The sequence below is a fragment of the Anastrepha ludens genome, chromosome 5 (assembly GCF_028408465.1).
Source record: "Anastrepha ludens isolate Willacy chromosome 5, idAnaLude1.1, whole genome shotgun sequence".
Lineage (NCBI taxonomy): Eukaryota > Metazoa > Arthropoda > Insecta > Diptera > Tephritidae > Anastrepha > Anastrepha ludens.
Genome location: NC_071501.1, coordinates 29,709,619 through 29,724,479, shown reverse-complemented (window position 1 = coordinate 29,724,479; position 14,861 = coordinate 29,709,619). Strand labels below are relative to the sequence as shown.

Here is a 14,861-nt window from a genome sequence, read left to right as displayed (position 1 = left end):
ACGAGTTCCAAAAAAAAATTCATGCAAGTGTTGGCATTACTCTAGCGAAGTCATCTTCTATGTATTTGCCTTGATTGCACCTAAAAATTTGCTTACGCCATAAAACTTAATAAAAATTATTTTTCATAATAAAAAAAATTACTTTTCTTTTTCAATTTATTATAATAAAGTATCCAAAAATAAGAAAAAAATCTGAGGAGGTTTTTTTAAATTACAAAAACAGAGTTTCTTAAAAGTTATTTCGTCCGTATTTCACCTAACAATTTTCCTACGTCACCAGACTTATAGACGATAAAATCTGAGGTGGGTGTTTTTCGAAAACTACCCAAAAACTTGATTAAAACTTTTAAGCAAAAAAATAAAAAATTTCAAAAAAAATTTTTTTTTTTTTAAATATACCTAAAAACTTTTTTGAAAAATTTTATAAAAACAAGTGCGTGTAGCGGAGTACATATAAGAGAAGTGAAACTTTCAAGGCAGACAAGGAAAGAGGGAGAGACCCGAGAGAGAATGAGAGAGAGAGAGAGAGCGAGAGAGAGAGAAAAAGAATATATATCTAAATAAATTCACAACATTTGCATAGAATACAAATAGACAAAACTTACAAAAAACGGAGAAGGGTCGACAGGTGTAGGTAAACGCCGGACACAAACCGTGGCAATAACGCGCACTACTCCGCGCGTTTATCACCCGCACAAATGCAGCGATTTCAGGACCGCATCAACGGCACAAATTACCGCAAGGCAATACCAATAAATCCGCCGGAATGGATTGCACTTTATAGTACGCACAAGCACTAGCCAGGAAACGGAAATAGGTGCCAAAAAGTAGGGACCGAAACAAAACGCCGAAAAAATTGAGACCAAAAAACGCCCCAAACAGTAGGCACCAAGGAAATATAACGCCAAAAAGTAGGTACCAAAAATATATTTCCTACAAGTTTGCACCAACAAACAAGCGCCAAAAAGTAGGCAGTGTTATTTCTCACTAGAAATTAGCAACCACAAGGAAAAACTCAGGAAAATATATCTTAGATGTGTACAAGGTATAGCTCTCTCTCTCCTTTTCCTCTACGTTACATCTGTTTTCTCTCTCGCGGGACGAAATTGGACAAAACGTTGCATGGCCTTGAAATTTTACTCTCCATTCTCGCTCATCCATCGACGCCTAAGAAGTTTCACTACAAAAATTGTTAAAGAAATTAAATAAAAAATTATTTCAAAAATGTTTTTAAGTATATTTCATTCTAAAAATCTAAAAAACTATGAAAATATTAATATACCTATTAAAAAAAAGCGAAAATATTTGACTTGAAAAACTTTAAACCAAAATTTTAAATCTCAAAATCATTAAATTTTTTTAAAAGTGTTTCAAATTACCTCCTATTATACTCAAGGCTACCTATTCAAATAAACCGAAAATCAGACAAATTTAAGACAATGCAATTTTGAACATTGGAACGTTGGCTCATTTGACAAAGAGTCGCTTTCAAACCATTTCTGTGTTCAAGGTCAGTTAAAGAGTCTTTAAAAAATAAAGTTCACAAAGATCTAATTTTTTATTCCTAATAGCACCTGTAATATAATTTTAATTAAAAAAATATACACTTTTTAAATAACCAGGATAGGCGATAGGGATTTAGATATTTACACACATTAATTTTAAATCATTTTTTACTAATGCGCCAATTCCGCAATTCAAAGGCTCATATCTCGGCTTCGGAGTCTAACTTCGAAAATCAGAGAAACTACTTTTTTACTTATATTATGATTCACTCTCTTGGTTTGGTCCAGCAGCCAGAAAAAAGTTAATTTCCCCGTAAGTCACGGACTCTTTCTTTCGTTACTACCGCAACTCGTAGGATAAAATTTCATTCACACGTATAATCTAGAGAACAAAACACAGGCACATCTTAACTTAATCCCACTTATGACACCGGTGCCATCTCGCCTAGGGAAATGGCAAAATCCTTAAGCGATAAGTAAATCAGTGAGAGCTTGTAGATAGGTAGGTAGGTATAGTGGTTGTCGGTTGATACACCTAGGCCTGCTGTAGGCCCATTGTGATACCACCAGGGCTGTCCCCTCTGCTCACACTGCATTGTCCTCATTGAACCAACCTGTGGCTTTAATATATCTTACAAGACTTGTCATTTTTATATTGGCTACTTCTGCCAAGTTATTCACTTTTTCTGAAAATATTGAACCTTCTTTTATCCAGAGCCATGCACCCGCAGAGGCACCATGCAAAGTGTCTATAGTATCTTTTTCTTCAATGTCGTTACAGCTTCTGCAATAGTCGTTATAGGCTGCTCCCAGTCTACTGGCATGTCTACCAATCAGACAATGCCCGGTTAGGACCCCGAGAAGATTTCATAAAATTTTTCTGTTTAGTTTCAACAGTCGGTTTGTGCGGCCCATATTCCATTCTGGACACGTCATTCTACTAGTTGCACAGGTTGGGGACTGAGATCATATCCTGTTGGGAGCACTGATCATGCGTTTGTCTATAAACATCTTGCAAGTTGCATATCTATACCATGTTCGCTTTGTCTGGTTGGATCGGTAATGTGGTACCCAATCTCGCTAGTTCATCTGCTTTGCAGTTGCTTTCTATGTCTCTATGACCCGGCACCCAGAGCAGGTTTATTACAAAGTACTGTGATAGTTTTGTCAAAACATCGATACACTCTTTTACTGCCTTCAAGTTAATATAAGGTGATTTTAAGGCTTTCAGAGCCGATTGGCTATCTGAATATATATTTATATCTCTTGTTGTGAGGACACTTTTATTTAGGGCTAGCAGGTCTGGAAGAAAATTCAACTTACTTCGAATCTTATATAACTCAGGAAATATAATCCAATATATTAAAGCTCTTCGTGTTTATTTAAATTAATGTTATACTTTCTCTATTTGTCTTTCAGGAACAACTTTTACTGAATAGGCGAAAGAGCATTTCACATAAGTAAGAAGGTAAGTTGTATGTTAGATTTAAATATTTATTTATTGATTTATTTATTTTCCATCTATCGTTTTACAATACCCTGCCGTATAAATGAAAATTCTATAAATTTTAAATAATACGTAATTAATGCATTCTAAACTAACAGCAGCTTGCAAAAAAATCTATATTTTTTATTTAACATAAAAGTTGAGTTCACTTCATTCATTCTGAATGCCTAATCGAGTAAGTCTAAATTTTCAAATTTTTTCATCAAAATTAGAAAAATTCCAGAAAATTTTCATCCCAATTCTACGGTTTTATTTAGAATTTCTGGGCAAAATTTCGGCATGCTGTTTTACTGCTTATTAAATTTTAGTATAATAAGATGCACGTTTGAAGTTGCTTAAAAATACCATACATTTTTTTTAAATTTTTTTATCTAGCAGTGTTACACATTGTAATTTTTTTTATTTAGTAGTAGTAATATTTAACGTAAAAGAAAGTGCGCAACAAAATCACAGGTATTTTTTAGCAAATTTCGAACTTGCAATTCATGGCAAAAGTATATGCAGATATTTTTCATTGCCTGCATAGGAGCGACTGTTGGTAGAATATGTTTATTTATTTTCTTCTTCTTCTTATCCGAATCTAGAACCTATTTTCTAAATGTTCCTCATAAAAACTCTAGAAACTTATCGCTGTCCTTAGCTTAGAAATCAACTTAAATCCATGCGTTTATACCGACACGACAACGGTGCTTTTAACTCATAAGAGCTCATAGAAATCCCCATAAAGCAGAACCTGCATACATCTCTCGCCTAAAAAGACCAATACCATGTTTCTGGTTTCGCATTTATTCAGCGGTACAATTCATTGTCATAACGGTAAAGCAAGCAGTTCCACGCGTATGTATATTAACCAGCTGACTCATCGATTTGCATTTTTACATAGTAGACCCATAATTATTGAGAGCAGCTACAGCATTTCTTTTCTGCAAAAAAGAAATATAAAATAAAAGACGATTGTCAATATTGGACTTGTGACTTAGCTGTTTTACATGTTGTGACGAAATTAAATCGCCCATTTATGTGCGTGTGCATAATCAAATGAACTCGTTTCCTCAACCGTAAAGCTGCTGAAGCGGTACTATGAACGGCTGAACGCATTTGGTTGAAGCAAAGTTGATTTAAATTTTAAATAAGGAAAAACATGATTGAGGCATAAATGTCAAACGAGAACATTGAAATGCGTTCGAAGTGAATTAATCAACATAATTATTTGAAATAGATGTGGCTGTGAGTGTGTATGCTTAGAGTGTGTATGCGTAGAGGCAACGTAGTCATATCTACAAATACATATACGTAGGTATATAATTTTACAGGTATTTATTGTGAATCATGCGTTGACTAAAAGTATTTGAAGAATAAACGATAAGGGAGGAGGTATTTTCTTTTAAAATGATTTATGCGAAATGAAAAAAATAAAAGCTAAATAGAATTAACTGAAAGAATTACACAAAATGAGAATAATAAAATAATAAAAAAAAATAAAATATAAATTGAATATAACGAAACAAAAATATAATAAAATAAAATAAGAAAACAAAAGATAAAATGGAAAAAAGTACAAGAAATAAAATAAAATGAAGTTAAATTAAGTGAAAAAAATTACCTCAACAGAAAGTATTATAAAATTAAATTGAACAAAATAAAGTAAAACAAAATAAAATTCTGTAAAACATAATAATAAAAAATAAATAAAATAAAATGCAACTCAATAAAGTTATATTAAATCAGAAACAGAAACAAAATAAATAAAATAAGATAAAACGAAATTAAATCAAATAAAATAAACTTAAATTAAATTGAAACAAACTAAAATACTGCAAAATGAAAAAATGGAGTAAAAAAATAAAACAAAATGAAAAACACAGTTCAATTTCAATACAATTTTAATTCAATTCAACAAAAATAAAATTAAAAAATTGAAAAAATTCAAAGAAATAAAATAGAATAATATGAGAAAATAAAATAAGAATAACTAAAGTAAAATAAAATTAAATTAAGGAAAAAAATGGAATAAAATACAACAACATAAAATAGAATTCTTCAAAATAAAAAATAAAGTACAATATAATAAAACTCAACAAAATGAAAAATAAATAAATAAAAGGTATAATATTAACCAAAATAATAAGAAAAACGAAAATAGACTATTAAATTAAATAGAGAATTAAATAAAATGAAAAAAAAATAAATCGTTTAGCAAAATAAAATAAAATAAAAAATAAATTAATTGAAAGAAACTAAAATGAAACCAATTAAAATAAAGTAAAAAAATGCATTTAATAAAATTCGACAAAATGCAATAAGATTAAAAAAAACTAATTGAATTAAAGGAAATAAATTTAAAAAAAATGAAATTAAGGGGGCACATACCTGTACAATTTCGAAAAAAAAATTTTTTTTTCATAAAATGTTAATATACTCGTAGTCCTTTAAGAATATGTTAAAAAAATTTAGAACGTACATTTAAGCATTTCCTATATTATAGATCGTCAACCGGGACGACTCTATTCTTTGCGTTCGAGCGCTGGGAGAGGTACAGTTATATTGTATTCAAACTTTAGACGCGTTTTTCTCAAAACTATATTTTTCGAATTGGCGTACACGATAACTCTTATTTAACATAAGACTTATTTTACAGTAACACTTATTTCTTAAAACGTTGCCAATGGGTCACCTCAAAGCTAAAATGCCAAAAAACTGTATGCCTTCCTCACAATTTACAAACTTTTAAAGCCTTTAAAGCGAAGATCGAGAGTGAGTTAATTTTCAAAAAGCAAAAAAAAATTGTTAGTAAATAAAATAAATTTGCATTTCAGATGCATGCAACCTATCCATTCGCCCATCTACATTTGCTTCATTCCACCGTCACGCCAGCATCACATATGTCACGCGATTTATTGTGTATGCCTGACCTGACTGACGCTGACACAATCAGAGCGATTGCCACCGAGTAAAAAACCACTCACATTAAAACCAAAAAAATAAACCAATATTCTTAACAAAAAAACGTATGCATGAGGTCAGTTATATAACAGCTTGACGTTGCCTCACTTACAACAGACAAATTGTGCTAAATGCTGTTACGGCCGTCAAGCTGATAAAAATATTCTCGTGCATAAACAGATAGCACGGTGATACACCCGTGTATGTTTGTGTATGTATGTGTATACATTTGTGCATGAAGAAAACAGAATTTAAATTTTGCATGCAAAACAAAAATCGTGCGTGTGCTGACCGATATATTTATTTAAAATTTTTGTGACATTTTTCACGCGCGCCACGCCACGTCACTTTAAGCTACATATACACACACAACTCGTATACCACCTTGATCGAAAAGTTCCCGAAAAAAACCGCCAGGCGACGCTCTAAGTCAATTGATTTGTGTTCTGCTGCTTTTTTTGTTGGGTTGCCACATTTGTGGTTAACATTTCTGACCAAACTTTAGCACCATTTCTTGACATTTGTAAAAGTCCCGCCACCTTGAGTTAATCTGCCCCTGCACGTGTTTTCGATATTTTACAGCTTAACAAATGGATCTTAATTTACAACAAACAGTTTGTACTAAATGTTGTGTTAAAAATATATTTAATGGTGCAAAAACAGTCGTTTACGTGTGGCATGAACGCTTCAGAAGAGATCGTGAATCCATCGAGGATGACGAATGTAGTGGCATGCTACCGACGTCGAAAACTGATGACAACATCACTAAAGCGAAAGAAAAGAAAAGTAAAAAAGTAACCACAAATTAGCCGTCAAAGAGCCGGGGATTTGAACATTGCTTATGGATCCATTCAGGGCATCGTAGTTAATGATTTGGGTTAGCACATTGTCGCTACAAAGTTGGTCCCAAAGAACCTGAACTTCACACAAAAAGGAACCGCGTTGATATCACCGAAGACATGATTTCGAAAGCCGAATCCGGCCCAACATTTACCAAATATATCGTTACTGGCGATGAGACCTGAATTTATGAGCACAACACGTAATCCAGACATCAGACGAGTGAGTGGAGAGCTCCGAACAGAGAGCTTAGAACAAAAAAAACCATGCCATTTTCAGTCAGAAAAGAAAGCGATACTCACGGTTTTTATGGATTACAACAGTAGTGCACACCACGTAGTTCGCCCAAAAAGAAACGATTTGGCGGCAATTAACTTGTGAATTTTCCACCATGAAAACGCACCATCTCAGTGTGCCTTCATTGGACGTGAGTTTTTAAACAAGAACGAAGCAAATACCTTCCAATAGCCATCAAATTCACCTGATGTGGCTTCCTGTGATTTTTTTCTGTCTGATGGAGTCAAGAAACCACTACGGGGAACTCGTTTTAACAGGCGAGAGGAAGTAATGGAAAAATAGAAAGCAGTTCTGTTGGGTGTACTGAATATAGAGTTCCAGAAATGTTTCGAAAGCTAAATCATAGATTCGCCAGATTATTCTGGATTCCTGGCATAAGTGCATTGCTGTTGGTGGGGAGTACTTTGAAGGTGACTTTTGAGGAGTAAAATTGTATTTAGAATTTTCCGAAAATATTCCGGGAACCTTTTGAACAAGGTGTTATACACAACTCTACTCCTTACCTTTTGCTGTTGGTGAGTGTTGCGCTCTCATTTGATTTTTATGTTTTTATTTCATATCAATTTGCAGTTTGCATGTTGCTCTCATTAAAAATGTGGCATACAGTAGCTGCTGTGGCAAGCTGTGACACACAAGTGGCGACACGTTCTAATTTATGCCTCAATACGCTGAATAAATATGACTGCGTGTGTTTTTGGTTTTTGGGGTCTCCGAATACGACCTCGCCTTTTCTTGCATACATATTTACAATTTACATACTTATATGCATTTATGAAATTTTGAGAAACTCTTTTAGCGATTTAACGCTTTCGACCTGAAAAGACCGAAATCAACAATTTATAAAACAGTATTAATAAAACACAGGCTATAAAATTCTAGTGGCTTACTTTTTTGTAAAAAAAATATATATGTCTTCGTGCGATTTTTGTTATATTGGTTTATGTCTTGCAGTTTCTTCACAATACAATAAGGCACAGGGAGAAAGCTTATCCAAGAGTCATTTCTCCTGTTCGGAGAGTTCCTGAACAGCCTCTCAATTTCCGAATTTCGAGCATCTTAGGTAAATGGATATCAAGCAGTCAGCAGGCTAAAGACTATTTGTGCTTTGACAAAAATATATTTTGTATGGCTACTCTTGGAAAATAATTGATTTCTCTTTGCCTCTCAGATTTGGAAATGGAGTAGTTAATTTCTTCGCATGCGGTTGTGGCAGGCAGAAAACGCATAAACTCAGATGTTATGCCCGAAAAGCGAATATTCAGGAATTTAACTGACAGCAATCAAGTATCGAGCTGTAGTTAGTGACGTTTCATAACCACTTTGTAGTTACCTCTAAAACAAAAACAAACAAAAAACTTTCAATCAAGCCAATCAGACTAAGTGCAATAAAAATTATGATCAGGTAATGAATTTGTTTGTGTAGTAACAGCAGCTACAGTGGCTTGTATCATGGCTTCCATGAAAAGTTAACCTATTTAGAAAAATGTGGATACAGAAAAACCATTCAACTGTCTCTTTAAAATGCTAATTGTAAAAGTGTGACATTTACAAATTTATCTAACGTAGTTGTATAGCGGTAGCCGATTTGTTGTTATTGAAAGCAGTTTGCTCGCTATTTGCTAAGTGGTTTTATACAATTTCTGCATTGTTTAGCAATACATTTTCTCTATGCTTTTTGTTATTTTTTTGCTTGCTATTACACCTACACATTAGTTTTAGTTCTTGTTTATGCCAGCCCAATATGTCCAATCATTTTAAAGTGTAAAATAATAAACTCTTTGCTATACCTAGAAACCATAAAAAAAAATTCCATGAAAGCATAATCCATTTATGGTCTAGGAATTTCAAAAATCGATTTTTTGTTTTTTCGATAATTCGAAAGTATTGTATCTGACGAATATACTGTGAAATACATGCGGAAATTCCCAATATTATCACTTTTACAGCCCATTAACTAAGTAGAGAGCGGTCCGTTTGGAGTTAAGCTCGAAAAAGTGGAAAATCTAATATAGTTATATGTGAACCTATTATTACTCCAAGATCACAAAATAAAGTTAAAAAAGTTTCGGTGAGAAATGTACATAATTTTTCCCCGTAAAATTTTTTGTTGGTTTTTCAAAACAACTTTAAACTAATTTTAAAAACATGTCTCTATAAATATATATTTGAGCGCGGAGAATGCTAGACGATGGTCAATTTAAGGGGACCCGGTGGTCTAGATCTCGCAAATTTAGGCTTTATTCAGGATTTTTTTACAATAAAAAAATCAAAACCGATATTTAAATTTTTTAAGGTTTTTAACTTCTTTTACGAACAAAAATGAAAAACAAAATTTTACTTTCGAAATACCGAAAAAACAAAAAATAAATTTTTTGAAATTTCTAAACCACCGGGCCCCCTTAAAGGGGCTAAAAACGGCCATACTTTCCCTGATTTTCATTAAAATTATTTAAAATGAAGAAATCAATATATTTTTTTCAAAATTGGCATACATTTTATATATACATTAAAACAATATATACATTTTTTTTTTATTTTAATCATTGAAAATGGCGGATGTACACTCAATTCTTCCAGAAAGGTCGCAGCGGGGCTTCTCAATCGGCGGGCATTTTAGCATCGGCGTCAGTGACCCGAATACAAAAAACCAAAAATTTTGTTGTTCATTAATGTCATAATTTCTATATGAATTAGACAAAAGTGAAAAAAAGTTCGCGGAATAAAATGCTTAAAAAAAATTAATTTTGGGGCGATTTTGCTTACTATTTTTGCTTCGAAAAATTTTTTTTTTGAAAAAAGATGTGGGAGATGTCAGGGAGATTGGTCAATAACTTGTCTAGTTATCGTGTACGCAAAATATAGTTTTGAGAAAAACGCGTCTAAAGTCGGCAACGTAACTATACCTCTTTCAGCGCTCGAACGCAACGAATAGAGTCGTTACGGTTGACGATCTATAATATAAGAAATACTTAAATGTATGTTCTAAAATTTTTTAACATGTTCTTAAAGGATTACGAGTATATTAACATTTTATGATAAAAATTTTTTTTTTGTAAATTGTATAGGTATCTGTTTACTTAAGCAAACCAAAAACACTAAAATATTCCACCAAACCAATTTCTATTAAGTAAAAGCTTTCTCACAGGTCACTATGCGCGAGGAATGCATGCTGTGAGACTTCGAATCATCTCGAGTCCTTTTTGCGCTAGATATATGGAGGATGAGGTGGTGTCATCTCAGCACCTTCTCCTTAGCTGCCCTGCTCTTGCGGGGCTAAGATCCAGGTATCTTGGCTCTCACTTCTTTGCTGCGTCTGCTGATATAGCTGGCGCTGACGTTAAAAATCTGATGGATTTCATCAGCAGCACAAAAGCCCTGGACGCAAACGCAGCATTTTCATCGTTCGTAGTCCACACACTCTAAACCCACCCTCCTAACCATCCCATCACCACCTCTCCCCGCCCTCTCCCTGTATCCCATCGGTCTTTCTCTTTCATCTCACCTCCTTCCTAATGGTATCACAAAGGACGAGTTCATTATTCTTCGTCCAACTGCTCATGCTCATTCCTTGGGCAACCATACCAACCTAACCTAACCTAACCCAAAACCTTTCAAAACAGTCTTGACAGCAGATTGTTAATTTTGCGGCTTATCTGCCATATTTGAACGGATAGATTAATTTTTGTGGATTTATTGCTAATCACTGCATATGTGAACGTACTGCTCAACGATTTAAAGTTGCGATCACGGACTCAGAATTTCAGAAATAATTCTAAATAATTTCCAAGCATTGTTTGTAAACAAAAATTCTGCCTTAGAATAAATATAAGATATGGTATTCCTTTTTTTCTGAGCTCTACCTCTTCACAATCTGTCCAATTTGCACCTAAAAATAGCGATAAAAGAAATTGCTACTGAAATCGTAAACATATTTGAAGTGATTTATGCTGGTCAGTAACTTTTAAGCGCCCCATATATGACACGCATTAAGCAGGAAATTATATTTCCCAGTGCGTTTAATAAAGCGCGACGTGACCTTTTGCACAAATTATAATACTTTTATAGCAAAATCAGCACAACCAGAGCGGATAGCACCCACATCAGCAGCCATATAAAAAGAGAGTACAAAAAACAGAAAATAACAAAAACAAAAGTGATTATTTCACTCAACATGTAACTGGAATTGTAACACAAAGTTGTATTGAAATCAAAATAAAAATTTTTAAAATTTCAATTACGGAAGATATCTTATTTTGAATTGTCTTACAAGACAAAATAAAACAAGCACAGTTCGATTTAGTGCTGATACCCTAAGTACATAATTTTATTCATGCATAAGAGTCTCTATGCATATGAATGGCTGCATGTATGCTTGTATTTTGTATGTTTGTGTAATGCGAATGTCGATATGCTCGCCACAACTGTGATTTGATTTACCTCTGTGTCTTGCCTTTGTGGTTTGATAGTCCACTGGATATGCAAATGTAATACTAATACATACACACACCCATGCAAACATACAAATATCTATGAAAACATACAAATATCTATTAAAACATACAAATATCTATGCAAAAACAAAGTACAAAATCTATTTGTGTAAGTGTTATTGCAACCGCGTGATTATTTTACCTTTTCGAAGGCGAGTGGGTGTTCCAGGAAATGAATTTGAGCGCGTGAGTGCGTGTGTTGGAGGGTCGAGCAAAGAGACACAGAGATTATGTAAACAAACATTATGCAATAACACTCAGGAAACACACGCATATACATATGCAAGTGATACATTTTGTTTATTTATTTCAATTAAAATACTTTTGTTCGATGGATTTGTAACAGTTGCTAACAAATACAATATATTTTTTGTTTCACTTATTCAACTCTGCAATCTGACTTAGAGCTTTGAGCTGCTTTTACGTTTTTAATAAATTGACAGGTAAAATGGGCATACAATATTTTTTGAGCAACGTATTTAAATTGTTGTTTATAAAAATTTTGCTTTTATTTAAATTAATTTTTTTTAATATGAGTCAATAGCATCTTTTTGTATTCCGCCCCTATTTTGAGAGAGGAATTTATTTATATATTGTACAATTATATTAGCCCTCTTGGGTGCATTTGACATCATGACTGGCGTGCATTTTTATCATCACTAAAAGATATTTCCAATAAGCGGTGTAATTGGAGATCTTTTCCCGTAAAAGATCAATGCTTTCGTTGCTTGTGTGACACCTAGCGGCGTCTTGTTGAAAATAAACGTTGACCAGATCAATACCATCCAATTTCGGCCATACTAATTCGTTAATCATATCTCGATAGCGCAATCCATTAACCGTAACTGTTGCTCCAGCTGCATTTTCGAAAAAGTAAGGTCCAATGACTCCGCCGGACCAAAAACTGCACCAAACAGTCACACGTTGAGGATAGAGATGCTTTTCAACAATAATTCTTGAATTTTCTAGGTCCAGATGCAACAATTTTGCTTGTTGACGAAGCCACCGAGGTGGCAAGATGATTTTTCGAGGGGATTCCGTATCATTTTCATGCATTCCAACGACCCAATCAGCAAAGACACGACTTTGTTGATGATCGGCCGGTTTGAGTTCTTATATTAACTAGACTTTATAAGCCTTAAGACCCAAACTTTTATGTAAAATATGGAGTAATGACGTTTGTGAAATGCCTAACTCCAAAGAATTATACGAGGAATGAACAAACCTGGGTTTTCTTCTTAACACTTTCATCTACAACAGCAACATATTTGGCTGTTCTTGAGCGACGTGCACGGGGTTTATTCTTCACATCACTAACTTGTCCCAACCGCTCGAATTTTCTCACCAATTTCTGTATTGCGGTCCGACAAGGTGCTTCACGATGACCCCAAAATGTTTAAGTTTTACGAACTATCTCTGCCAAACTTTCACCATTTTTATCGTGAGTTTTAATCATTTCAATGCGTTGTTTAAGCGTATATCGTTCCATTTTTACTAGTGGTGTAGTTTCTACTTGTCAAATATCAAAAAATGACAGCTTCACAAGTGACATCTAACGAAATAGCAGGCTATTCAAAATAACTCCTGCTATAGGAAAATCCTTATATAAATTTCAAATTTTAAAATAAAGATTTTTGAAAAAAAATTAAATAGGCAGCTTTATAATCCATTAAAATTTAATGCAATAAAATAAAAGCTTGAAGTGGCTTAAATTCTAATAAGTTTTTGATAATATTTTTGCTCTGACCATGTTGCGCATTTTCTCCATGCGAACACCGAAAAAACAATTATGAAAATTACTAACGAGAAACGTAAGGTACTTCAAGCTTACATTTTAATTTACTAACTTGTATTGGGCTATAAAACTGCGCACTCACACTTTTTATAAATGAAATTTTGATGAGAATTAATTGAAATTTTATTTGGAGAAAATCTAATCTGGTCGTGTTATTGACCAGCCATGATTGCATATTTGGACGAGCTCCTCCCCCTGCTTTGTGGTGTGCGTCTTCATTTTTTTTACAATAAATAGAGGGACCTACAGTTTTATGTAGACTCCGAATGAGTGATAGTTTTTTATGAGAAACTTTTTCATGGCAGAAATACACTCGAAGATTTGCCACAGCCTGCCGAGAAGTAATCGCTATTAGAAAAATCTTTTTCTATCATTCGATTCTTCTTGGACGGGACTTCAATTTAAGTACCAACCCATTCGGCTACGCCGATCAAAGTGATAAAGCTTTTTCCCGGCTGTACTTTTGAAACTTAAATTCGGTTGGCTCTGCAGTGCATAGGAAAGCAGTAGCTTTTTCAATAAACTATTTGAGAGTGAGGAATGTGTCTTCGGTGAAAGAAACGATAAGAAAAAGCATAGCTGGCTGCGTACTTAGAGTCAAAACGCATGATTATTAAACCCATCATTTACGCTTCTTCCACCCAACTGGCACGAGAGGTGCAGTTTGCTTGACGTATGGATTACTTTTTTTGTTTTCTTCTTTAGCGGCTGCCTTATATTTGAGCGAGAATGAAGAGTGAATTGGAAACAATGTAACGTTTAGAAATTTCGTTACGCGAGAGAGAAAAAAAGATACAACGTAGAGAGAAGGAGAAAGAGAGCTATACATTTTCTATAACATTTTCGTAACATTATGATGTATATCATCCCGCTTAACAAGAAAAAAACCATTAACGCTAAACGATCACATTTACCATTAGTTTGTGCTTTTGTGACGACCATTCACAAGTCTCAGGGAAGCAAGTATTCTGAAGTTGTTTACGAATATGATAAAAAACATTCCCAATCATTAGTTTACGTTGCTTTATCACGAGTCACTTGTATTGAAGGCTTGTGGATTATAACGAACGAAAATGATTTTAGATTCTACCATGGTCGACGAGCATCAGACAGTATATATCATTTACAAGATGAATTCCGGAGACTATCGTTAAATAGACTGGAAACTGTGGATAAACAAATAATTGATTTCATGACTCAGAGAAGAGGGCTATCTGTATATACTCTTAATTGTCAGAGCCTACGAGCACATTCCGCAGATTTAACAGACTCTGTCATCCGCAAATCGAGTATAGTACTTTTGTCCGAAACTTGGTTAAACGATAACGAGGATATTAGTATACCAAATTTCAAATGCGTCATCAAATATAATCGACTAAATGTTAGAGCTGGCGGTGTGGCAATCTACCACAATCAAGATGATAGCGTAAATATCGTCACACCAAGCATGGAAATGACTACAAGGCAGTCTCAGTCATATTCAT

The 14,861-nt window shown here is 33.8% G+C and overlaps 1 protein-coding gene across 7 annotated transcripts in view; it reads left to right on the top strand.

Moving 5' to 3' along the window:
• Window positions 1-2,922: 2,922 nt before the first annotated feature.
• The window catches only part of LOC128864375 (pneumococcal serine-rich repeat protein), a 116,312-nt gene continuing 104,373 nt past the window's right edge, over window positions 2,923-14,861 (top strand). For 6 of the 7 annotated variants that reach the window (XM_054104006.1, XM_054104007.1, XM_054104001.1 and 3 more), the window contains exon 1: window positions 2,923-2,973. The gene's annotated coding sequence lies outside the window, so the exon portion shown is untranslated. The remainder of the gene's footprint in view (window positions 2,974-14,861) is intronic. The other variant, XM_054104002.1, reaches the window with a different exon arrangement.